The sequence below is a fragment of the Elgaria multicarinata genome, chromosome 2 (assembly GCF_023053635.1).
Source record: "Elgaria multicarinata webbii isolate HBS135686 ecotype San Diego chromosome 2, rElgMul1.1.pri, whole genome shotgun sequence".
Classification (NCBI taxonomy): Eukaryota; Metazoa; Chordata; class Lepidosauria; order Squamata; family Anguidae; genus Elgaria; species Elgaria multicarinata.
The window spans coordinates 63,080,705-63,093,272 of record NC_086172.1 but is presented as its reverse complement, the minus strand read 5'-3'; the positions used below and the strand labels follow the sequence as shown (position 1 = coordinate 63,093,272).

At 40.6% G+C, this 12,568-nt stretch overlaps 1 protein-coding gene across 3 annotated transcripts in view; it reads left to right on the top strand.

Annotated features, from left to right (window-relative positions):
• The first annotated feature begins 5,522 nt into the window (after positions 1-5,522).
• Positions 5,523-12,568, top strand: part of SLC35F5 (solute carrier family 35 member F5) — a 38,611-nt gene continuing 31,565 nt past the window's right edge. For all 3 annotated transcript variants that reach the window (XM_063116612.1, XM_063116613.1, XM_063116614.1), the window contains exons 1-3: positions 5,523-5,644; positions 10,335-10,400; positions 11,135-11,203. The gene's annotated coding sequence lies outside the window, so the exon portion shown is untranslated. The remainder of the gene's footprint in view (positions 5,645-10,334; positions 10,401-11,134; positions 11,204-12,568) is intronic.

Here is a 12,568-nt window from a genome sequence, read left to right as displayed (position 1 = left end):
ACGGTAAGAACAGACCATGGAACAACAGACTGGTTTAAGATTGGGAAAGGAGTACGGCAGGATTGTATACTCTCACCTTACCTATTCAACTTGCATGCAGAACACATCATGCGACGTGCTGGGCTTGACGAATCCAAGGCTGGAGTTAAAATCGCAGGAAGAAACATTAACAATCTCAGATATGCAGATGACACCACTTTGATGGCTGAAAGCGAGGAGGAGCTGAGGAACCTTATGACAAAGGTGAAAGAAGAAAGTGAAAAAGCTGGGTTGCAGTTAAACCTCAAAAAAACCAAGATTATGGCAACCAGCTTGATTGATAACTGGCAAATAGAGGGAGAAAACGTGGAGGCAGTGACAGACTTTGTATTTCTGGGCGCAAAGATTACTGCAGATGCTGACTGCAGCCAGGAAATCAGAAGACGTTTACTTCTTGGGAGGAGAGCAATGACAAATCTTGATAAAATAGTTAAGAGCAGAGACACCACACTGACAACAAAGGTCCGCATGGTTAAAGCAATGGTATTCCCCGTAGTAACCTATGGCTGCGAGAGCTGGACCATAAGGAAAGCTGAGTGAAGGAAGATAGATGCTTTTGAACTGTGGTGTTGGAGCAAAATTCTGAGAGTGCCTTGGACTGCAAGAAGATCAAACCAGTCCATACTCCAGGAAATAAAGCCAGACTGCTCACTTGAGGGAATGGTATTAAAGGCAAAACTGAAGTACTTTGGCCACATAATGAGAAGACAGGATACCCTGGAGAAGAGGCTGATGCTAGGGAAAGTGGAAGGCAAAAGGAAGAGGGGCCGACCAAGGGCAAGATGGATGGATGATATTCTGGAGGTGACAGACTTGACCTTGGGGGAGCTAAGGGTGGCAACGGCCGACAGAAAGCTCTGGCGTGGGCTGGTCCATGAAGTCACGAAGAGTCGGAAACGACTGAACGAATAAACAACAATAATTTTCTCAGACTGCAATCTTATACATACTTAGCTGAGATTAAGCTCAACTGAAGTCAATGGGTCTTACTTCTGAATAGAAAACATTTATCAGTCAAAATAAATCAGATTATACTTTTAAAAAACTGATTTCGGGATCTATTTCAAACCAGTGGGAATACAGCACTAGAAATATAGCACTGTAAAGATCTCAGTATGGGTTCCTATTTTTCCTCTAGAAAAATTGCATCAAAAATCTTCCACCTTACCCTAATTGAATAGGCAATTATTCCACCAATACCTCTATTACACTACATAGTAAGGGTCTGTAGGGAAACAAGTACTACAAAAAGAAATACTTTTATTTGCAGAGATTATTCTGTGTTAGTTTAGACACACATGAAGCAGTTTAACCTGCCAAAATGAGTGATATTTATCCTTAAGAAACACAGACCAATTCTACAGTAAGATTGGTTTGAACTTGATGTTGCAGGGCAGAAAAATCTGCCCATACCTTCAGTATTTTTAAAGAAATACCTTTCATGTATTATAAACCACGACAATGCCTTTCATATTGGCTCAATTTTGTGATATGAGGCTTGTCTACACCATGCCTGTATCCCAGGATCATCCCAGGATCATCCCTGTGCATCCAAATGACACACAGGGGATCCCAGGAGCAGGCAGGGACGATCCCTCCATTTGCCTGGGATAATCCTTAGGTGTAGAAAGGGCCATGGTGAAAGGTCAGTTTGGAATTGTGTTTTGCTGGAATAAATTTGAATAAAAGTACAAATACACAGAAATTATGTTATGAGCTGCAATTGTTTACTCATAAATAAATGCTTATCAATTTACACTACGTTTAAGAATGCCAGTGCTTGACTATGTTCATTCATCGCCTCAGCATCAGTTCTCTATCAATTTTTTCTTTGCATTCCAATAAAAGCTATTACTTTTTCTAATATATATATACATACCCCATAATCATGTTTTTAAAGGAACAAGGGTCTCTTACATCAGTTTTTTTCAGACCTACAATTTTAACACTGCAGTATAGCTTAAGTATTTTTACTGTTTGTATTTTTTCAAACAAAAAGCATTTCAGTCAAATGTCAGCCAGCCAGCAATCTTGCTGCTTGCAGTTGGATGAGTAAAAAAACCTCCAAGATCAACATCTGGAAAATCAGAGTGAAACAAATGTCAGTTTCTCCATCTGACTTGGAAAGCTCCGTGCCTCTCAATCTTGTAACTCCCAATTCTTTCTCACCAAAAGGCAATGTCTGCTTGCACTGAGATCTAATTCCTAAACTTGTTAAAAGCTAGATCAGTTGCCACAGAGTAGGAAAGGCCCTCAATGATGAACTCAGGAAGGAACAAGGACAGGGTTGGTTTACATATGTCAATTAATTAATGACATCCTGGTTTGCTGCAAACCATTTCCCCCATTACATTCAAACTGGCAACCTATAGTTTGTTGCCAAATGTGCTCCTCTGGACACATTATGAAATTGTGCATGTTCACAAGACATATGTTTGTTAAGGGACCTTTTAACTTTGGCAATAGGGCTGGTAGAGTGTTTATAAATCAAAACAAGGAAAACACACAAAGTACCAAACATATGCAAAATGAATGGGGAAATAAGCTTCCTCTCCGCAGCTGAATTGAGGGCTGGACTGATCTGATCTGAGCAGGGGTTCTGAGCCCAATGAGGTTCGGGATATGGAAAGGAGTTCCTAATATTCTTAGTAGGGAAAAAGAAAGGTTTGGGGTGAGCCTGTAAGTGTCAGCAAATGCACGCATAATTACATTAGCAATTTCTCATCCTAAGGCTACTGACTATTTGCAGTTTTGATTGGTTTTGCTAGATCTGACCTTGTGTACATAACCTGCAAGGCCATTGAGCCTAGGTAACTAGTGGTGCTATATAAATAAATGAATTTGTGAACTGCCCAGGGAGCTTCGGCTGTTGGGAGGTATAAAAATGCAATAAATAGTAATAAATAAATAATAATAGTTAGGAGATCTGAAGCTGCATAGACTTGTATTCCCTTTTCTGTTCCCTCATCCTTTCACTTGTACTAATTCTCATTTTCTTCCTGATTAGTATTACCTCCCCCTATTTTCTCTTTCCACCCACACAAATTTGGTTTTAAAGTTAGCTATGGATTAGCATTAGTTCTGCACCAGTGATAACCATGGTAAGCTTGGAAACTAGCTGGATTGCAAATTCTGGTTAAACCTAACCATGAGCTATCCTGAGGGCTCTCCAGACTCCTTCCCTCCCTGTCAGAAGTATGCCAGCAAGTTGGGCAAAACAGCCTGGGTAGCAAAAAATGCAGGGCAGGAGAATGGGGGAGGTGAAGATCACCTTCATTGCTCCTCCCATCCTGTGTAGGATTATCATAAACTCTATATTTGCAGGCTTATGGTCATCGAGGGCACAGTTGATAGGATTGAGCCTTTAGGGATTATTATGGGTTTTAATCCAACATTGTGTGAGTGGACTTCCATGGGCTTCCCCTCACTTTCCACCCACTGCCGCTCCATGCACACACCCCAAACTAGCTCTTGAGGGTCCCCCAATGCTCCAGAATAGATCAGGGGTGGAGGGAGATGGGGGGATGCAGGGGGAAGGGAAATCGTGGCAGCAGTTTCTGTTCCAATGACAGATGGACATTATTGAATTCAATCCTATGTATATTTTTTTGGCCCAAGAAAAATGATTGTACCTTAGTTGAAAGGAATATCTGATAGAACTTTACTTAAGTAAATGTGTAAATGACTTGTGGATGCAGATCTTTATGTAACTAATTACACAATCATGTTTTACATCACCCTTAATTAAAAAAAGGAAAAGAGAGGGAAAGGATTGACATTATTTTCCTTCTTTTTTCCTCTGTGTTCCCCCTTTTGTTTCTGTTATATTTGCAAATAAAGAGATAAAATAAAATGTAACTAATCGATTAGCTCTATTTACTATCACTATCAAAAACATTAGAGGCATGCATAAGATGATTCAATTTTGTATGCTCAATCTTTTTCCTTGGTAAAATTGTAAGAACCTATGGATATAGGCAATAAAACTAACTGCTTATCTCTCCCTTTTGTTTAACAACCAGTTTGATTAAAAGTTCTGGAGTACTAGAAAGCTTGGGCATGACTTTGTGACATTGTCTTTGGTCCTAATAAAGGTATCACCATACCGTGTTTTTTGGACACCACCCAGTTCTAATACTTGCACACTCCTTTTTAATTCAGAAAAAAGTGTCAACTGGCAAAAGTTTCGAAAACATGTGCTGCTAATGAATAGGATCAGGGGACTATGAGTCATAGATTTAAGACGATGTGTTCTGTTTACTTGCTATCCAACCTTGATTTCTGGCATATTTAGTGACTGAGTTCAATGACTCAATTTAACCTTTTAAACAGAACAAAAAATATATACCTAGCAACATGGTTAAAATTAAAAACTCAAAACCTTACAATTCAATCTACATTGGTTTCACATTTCTCAAAATCATATTTTGGCCAGCATTTTCACACCACACACATACCAAATAGGATCAACTGGAGTCAGTTGTATTACTTTACAGCAAGTACTTTAAAATCTCCTTTAAAAGTGTTTTGGAGTCTTTTTAAAAAGTATCTTAACATAAACTTTAAAACTATTTCTAGTTAACCTTAATAGAAAACATAATTAGAACAATCCTACAAATGTTTATTCAGAATTAAGGCAGTAATCCTACCTGGGAGAAAGTCCCATTTTATTCAGTGGAGCTTACTTCTGAGTAGACATATAGGATTGCACTCCCAAGTCCCAATGAGTTCAATTTAATTTTTGCCCTAGAAGTAAGTACATAAGTGCCATGCTGGATCAGACCGAGGGACTATCCAGTCCAGCAGTGGCCGACCAGGGACCAACAAAGCAGGATATGGTGCAACAGCACCCTCCCACCCATGTTCCCCAGTACGCTTAGAATTGCAATTTTATTCATGTGGATTTGAACAGATGTTTCACTGAGTTGGGAATGTGCATAGAACTGAAGCTTTCCAGCTTGCGCCTATATTCGGGGGTGGGCAACGTGTGATCCTTCAGATGTTGTTGGGACTGCAGCTCCCATCATCTATCGTCACTGGCTATAGCCGATGGAGTTATGGTCAAATAACATTTGGACGACCACACGTTGCCCACCCTGGCTCCATATGTACATACTGGGAAGTAAGTCCCACCAACTGCATTTTTTACTTATGTATACATAATTTCAGTCATAATAATTTTGGAAAGTTTCGGGTTTGCACGAAAGGCAGCCCCTTCCCCACCGCCCTTTCCAGTTACCACCGCCCTTCCTCTTTCCTCCAACCGACCGACCGCTCGCTTTCCCCAGTCCCGCATGTCTCCTTCCTCAACTTCTCCTAGCGCTGCTACTCCTGCCGCCCGCGGGGCGCGAGCAGGCGTGAGAGAAAGCGCAGCGAAGGCGGCGGCGGCGGCTACAAGATTAGGCCAGCGAGTCGAGCTCCGACCGCGTCGCTGACGAGCGAGGCGGGTGGCTCCTTTCGGCGATCGATTCATTTCGGCCCAAGCGAGCGGACTCTTGAGCCGAGTCAGCTGTGACTGAAGAAGCCTCGAGCGGAACCGACGGGGTCGCCACCATCTTTGAGGAAGGGGGCTGCGACTCCGCGTGGGGCGGGGGTCTCGGCACAGGTACTTTTCTGCGTGGAGCTCGGGCGGTTGGTGCTCCCTGGAGGGCCGTGGGCGCGTCGGCGGAGCGCTCGAGCCTTTCCAGCCGCTCCCTGTCAAAGTGCCACCGCCAGCAGCAGCAGCTCCTGCCTCGTATTATGTATGGCAGGACCGCCGCCTCTCTCGCGCCCCGTGTCCTGCTTGTGGGGTTGGGGCTCCTGAGGCAGGCAAGCAGGCAGGGCTGGGTTGAGGGCGGAAGAAAACGAGACCCGTCTCGCCTCTGCTTTCGACCCCCTCAGTCAGCGAACTAGGCGAATTATTCTTTATTCCTGTCCCCAATCATCACGGTGCACGCCAGTGTGTGTGGTGGGATGTGTACGTGTGAATGATCTGCCCGCCTTGGGGGTCGGTGAATAACTAGATTTGACGTACGTGTATGTATGTGTGTGTTTACTTTAAATCCTTCTGCACTTCCTTCTTGGCGGCGAAGTCTGTGTGGGCGGGAGAAGCCACACTGCTCTCCCTTTCCTCGTGTTTAGGCGTATCAAAGCAGAGCTGGCCAGGCATCAACCCACTTGGGTAGGATTTTTTATTTATTTACTGGAACACCTCAAAGTCCAACTACACAGAGACAGGTGCAAAATAGTGGGGTGGACGTGGGTGGAGTTTGGTACAACGTTGGCTGAGAGTGTGGAGCCGATGATCTACTGCCACTCATTAGCCGTAGACTGGGGTGACCTACATATACAAATCTGAACCTGAGTTCATGGATTCCAACATAGTTCTAAAACTGGCCAGCAGAGCTACAGGAAGACCACGTCAAAGGCAACTATTTTACAAACGAGGAACCTGGGAGTGGAGTGACTGACGCACAACCAGCCATGGCAGGGAATTGTTTTTAGTTTTTACTTTCATTTATACTTGCTATTGTTAAACTATTGGGAGTCAGAAGTCCATGCTGGACTACTGCAAATCTCCCATAGAGCCTGATTTACCTTCTGTCCACCCCTGTATTAAAGAGCTTGCTCTCTTAATTCATTGTTAATTGGTGGAATTCACTGTCACAGGATGTGGTAATGGCCACTAGTTTAGGTGGTTTAAAAACAGGATTTTACAGATGTATTGAGGGTTCGTCTATCAATGGCTGATGGCTGTATAGAATTTCAGAGGCGCTATGCTGCCAAATGCCAGCATCTGAGAAGTAACAGCACAAAACTGGTACTGCATTTTTATCCTGCATGTGGGCTTCCCAAAGGCATCTGGTGGGCCGTTCTGGAGAAAAAGGTGCTAGACTAGTTGAACCTTTGGTGTGATCCAGCATGGCTTTTCTTACATTGTACTGTTTTCACTATTGTTTATTTTGAAATGTATGTTTGTAAAGGGCAGGGACCTGTCTATTTACTTCTGTATTTCAGTAAATTTACATTATTATATAACTATTACACTGTCAAAATTTATTTAGTAAATTTATATCCTGGCTTTCCACTAAAATAGTGCTCAGGGTGGTTAACAAGTCTGCCTGAATAAAACGATTGGTAGAGAAGACCTATGTTGCCCTGGATGTATTGTATATAGATCCATGTTGGGAAGTAGGACCGCTTTATCGTGCATATGAAGTGAATCTGGTATGGGGCTTCTGAAATTTGTACAGTTTTGAAATCTTGTTTAGTAGGGGAAGGCTCAGGTAAGCATTGCTTGGTCTAGTAGAAAATCCATGGGTGAATATAAACTAATATTTTCACACATATAGGTTGCTTAGATCTTAAAAGTGCAACCAGTTGTTCATTATCAACGTTGGCCTGCAGCTATCTGTTCCCTTGGTAGATATTAGCTGCTCTGCATTGCAGTAACACCTGATGCTTGTTATAGATGACTCTATACTTGATGTACTGTACCTTATTAAAACATACCAACCAGCAAAGACAAGGTTCCCAATGAACCAATTCAAACCAAGCGCAAGGAACCAAACAACAATGCAGTAGAACAGTAATTTGGCTTTCTATACAAAATTTATAATATTAGATAGTATAATAAAACTCAATTATTTGAAATAGTCAATAGGTTTTCAAAAAGGTATTAACAACTAATTTCATAGAAGAGTTATACCAGACAATCTACAGTTATATCTGGCAGGCTACAAGTTTTCAAATATACCAGTTGTATCTGGCAGTTTACTACTATGGACCACGTTTCGAGCAGGAAGTCCTCACGTACTCAGATAGACGTAACTCATAACAGTTTATAATAATTTACAAAAGTTATAACAATTTGTAGGTACTGATAATGTTGGAAAACCAGTGTAATATCCCTACACTACTGATTTGTCAACAGTCTGCCAGTCAGTAAAGGCAAGATAACCTATTCTGGGGCTGGGGCTGGGATAATGGTGAGATATTTCCTCTGAAAAGGAAAAAAATAATTGCACATATGTAATACAGATGTTTCCTAAATTTGGCAAATAATTCCATGTCACAAGATTACAGTTAGTTCTCACCTTGTTTCTCCAGCTCACCCTTCCCAAAATGTCAATACTCCCATGACCAGCCACAGCAAGCAGCCATTATTTAAACATAAGCAAACTTAGCAAAGAATGCATTAGGAAGTCAGTAATAAAAATAATGAAAATAAAGTCTATGTCCTAGTTACTTGGTGAACTTTTCAGTCTAGTGATGGTTATTAACATTATAGTCCGGTAACTCTGTCGCTGAATGATACTAAACTATAATTCTTGCTAATTCAAAACTCAGCCAGCCCCTAACATTTTGTCACACTCTAGCCAATGCAGAGGTAAACAAGGCTTGATTCTTACTGTCTGGAAATGACAGAGGAACAGAACTGGTATCGTCTTCAATTGTATCTCTATACCTTTTTATTTTCTCTTATGAATGGTTCTCATTCTTCGCTCTGGAAAAAGTATAGTGCTGCACTGGGACAGCATAAAGGCAGGGGGGAAACCTGCTCTTGGTTGGATGGCTCATTTACTGATACTGGGGGAAGCTTGAGTCTCTTTCACCTTCTGAATTACAAGAGATGACCAATAGCTACATTTATATATTGATATCCCACCTTTCCACCAAGGAAATAGTGCTCAAGGCAGCTAACAATAATAAGAACCTCAATTTTTTTTTTAAAAAAATGTAATTTATAAAATTATAAAACAGACATTAAAACACAATTTAAAGCATAACAGTAAAAGAATTAAATAATATCCAACCCAACTAGCCAGCTTACATGCCAAAGGCCTGCTTGAATAAAAACATGTTTGTTTGCCAGTGGAAAGTCAACCAATAGAGAGCAAACTAGGGCTGTGCACCACTTCATTAGCACTGTTACCTTTGAAGTGCTAATGTTGTCCTGAGATGCACTTTCGATTAGCTCCTTCCAATACACATTTTATTTCTGAGGGATATTGTGGGCATCCAAGTTCAAAGCAGAGTCTAGGAGTATACCCAAACTGCGAGCATAAATCTTCTGGGGAAGTGTAACCCCATCTAGCCCAGATTGAGTCTCTATTCCCTGATTTGCCTTTCAGCTAATCTTGTATAGATTAAGCTTTAATTTCTTCACTCTCAACCAGACCATTACCAACATAAGGCACCAATTCAGAGCTAGAACAGCTTCCTTGGATTAAGATGGAAAGGAGAGGTAGAGCTGGGTTTCATTAGCATAGTGGCAGCACTGAACTTCAAAACTCCAGACAACCTCTCCCAGCAGTTTCACTTATATGTTAAACAGTATGGAGGACAGGATGGAACCATGAGGGACACCACAGGGCAACGGCCACAGCATTGAACATGAGTCCCACAGCACTACCCTCTAAAATTGCCTTTTCAAGAAGGATCAGAGGCACCATGTAACGGTCCTTCCAATCCCATCTCAGAAGGGAAGCCACTGAGTGGTCCAGCAGCATTAACATGGACACACTCACCCTGTCCACTTCCCAGTAAAGATTGTCCACCAAGGTGACCAAAGCAGTTTCTGTTAACCGGGCCTGAAACCTGATTAATTTAGTTAATCTGCCTCATCTAGAAATCTTTGAAGCTGAGAAGCCATCACACACTCCAGTACCTTGCTCAAGAATGGAATATTGGGAGATTAACCTGAAATTATCCAATATGCTGTGGTTTAGGAAGAGGGCTTTTTAAAACAGATCTCTTACCACTGCCTCTTTTAGGAATCACACCTTGTCATAAAGAGATTTTCACCACTACCCTTAACCACTCAGCTGGTTACCTTAAGCCACTTTTATAAGTTTCTTATACTCTCTTTTAATAAAGAACCACAACAAAACTGAGGAGCCAGGTTCAATAGGTGAAGGAGGGAAGGAAAAGCTCTTGGTTGGGTAGAGGAGTTCTTTACCTCTTACCCAGGGCCTGGAGATTGCGTTTTCTTTGGAGAAACAAATGGTTGGGCTTTGCTCTGTTTGAGGCAATAGCTTCAGTCAGTGATGGATTGGAGGATGGGCAGTGGGGTTTGCAAGAACTCTCTCTTCTCACTTGTCAAACTTAACAGGCCTTTTTCCTAGTGATTCATGATCATGTGTGAACGCAAATGTATGATGATTTAAATGGATTTTATTTTACTACAAGATAAGCATGATGTAAAATAATTGATTAATTTATGTAATGCATGTAAACAAAATAGACAAATGTGATTGTTATTAATTTGAATGCTGAGAACTTCAGAAATAACATCATGTATTCTTATTCTTTAGACATTTGAAACTAATTATACCAGTGGTGTTACGAACACGTTGACGCCATGGCAACAACATTTCCAAGTAAGTATCAAACAACAGAGATCTATAGAATTGGTTTAGGTTGTCTGACCACATTATATTTGTAATATTTACTCTGTACTCTGTATTTTGGCAGATATGGCATGATTTGAGCCTTAGGAAAAAGAATAATTCTTTTTACACTGTTATAATAGTTAGACTAAAGCTAAGAGTTGTAGTGGCTGTGACTGTTAGAAACCCATATCTGCATCCTTCTTAATTAAAAAGATAATTATCTGTTTATCTTTATGCTGCCACTAGGAAAACTTTTGCTTTAAAAGTCAGATTCACAGAATTGGCACTGGAAAAATTCCCATTTCTTTATCATTCATTAAAAGGCAAAATAATGTGGTATTGATTCTTCATTTGAACGGTATATTCAGGATACAATTCAAAGCATCAGTGTGGGCATGATTCTGTTATATATGTGCATATTGCTACTTTCTGTACAGGTCAAGATTGTGATCTAAACATGAAGTTGGATCCAGAGAAAGTCATGTTCCACTTACCCCCTTTTGCAGGCGTTTTTCTTGATTCAACCCTTAATGTCTAACTGAAATACACAACATGCATTAATAATTATATAAAAACTTGAAAAGCTACTGAAGAGTATCTTTGCTTAAATTAAGAATTTCCGGGTAAAATAATCTTGTAATAAAAGGGGCAGAACAGCGAGCAAATATAAAACCTTGCTAAGCAGCACAGTTGCTAAGGATTGTCTTCTTGAATTTTTGCAGAAAATGTCCAAGCACGTAGATAAAAATGTTTTCCGTGGGATCTGTCTGACATTGATAAAAGTCCAAAAGGTAAGGAAAGCTGTATCTTGCCATATCTGTTTTAAGAAAGTGGCTTTTTTATCATGCACTATTTGTCTTTAAATGTTTATTAAGTAAATGACTAGACTCGCATGATCACCACAACCCACCATGACTGACTTAATCCAGTGAGTATTTTGAATATTCAGCCCCTGTTGCAGAGGTGGGTGGGTGCCATGGTTTGTCGTGTCATCCAAACCTGGGCGACAAATGTTGTTTGAGGGTTAAACCACCCTCAAATAACCCATGATCTGTTGTCCATTTATTTGAGGGTAGTTTAACCCTCAAACAACCTCTGCCACCTGGATTCGGTGGCAGCCGAACCATGGCAGCCCTCCATTGGCTACTGGCACATGTCTTAAATAAGCCATGGTGGGCAGTGAGGATCATGCGCACCGACCCAGAGAGGCTCATATGCAAATGCAAACCACATCCAAATCCACGAAGGGAGATAGCAAATTCTTCCAGTGGCAGCTCCTTGCACCAAATGGAGCACTACTCTGAATCTGATGGGATTTTGGCGGAATATCAGAGGCTGTTACTGGAATGGGAAAGTTGAAAAATCCCTGTGTATACAGGATACCGTTCACATACTTTGCGTCCTGGCCAATGAGTGTGCACTTTTTTGAAAAAACTAAGACAAATAATTTCTGTTGCAAATTATTTTCCTGTTGAAAATTAAACCTGGTTTATTTAAACAGGGTGGTTGAAATTATAATAAAAGTTATTTATTTATTTAGAAAGAGAGAGGTAGCTAGTCCTGTTCTGCAAGTTTCAAATGTATCACCTAGACTAGAAATTCTTTCTAGCAGTTTGATCCATCTTTTTACAAAACTGCCATAAGGAAAATAAGCTCCTGTAGTAATAGCATATATAAACTTACTTTTGAAGTGTCATTCCCAGTTGTTTGAAATGATAATGCCTGACGAAGCTAATGCAAATTGCACAAACATTAATAATAGTAAGCAACATTGGATATATAAGTTAGTACTCGGCAGTGTTAGCTGGTGCACATCTTCAGAGGGAGGAAAAAATAGGTCTGCAATGTTCTTTTTTTAATAAACACACAAAAAGGGGCAAAGTTGATTCCTGAAGGCACTGATGCATTAATAAGGGCTTGGTACAACAACAGACTGAAATGTTCATTATTTGGATCATTATGTTCTGCTTATTTGGCCTAATAACCATTCTTTCTAATAGTGAACTCAGTGGTTGAGGGTCTGTCAATTTGGAAATGAAACAGGGCCATCCAAAATAAAATAGTACCATCTGTATACTTGGGGGAATGCCCTAGGCATGCAGAAGTACACAAGTTTATGACAGAAAAGAAATGATTTTTATTTATTTATTTATTTA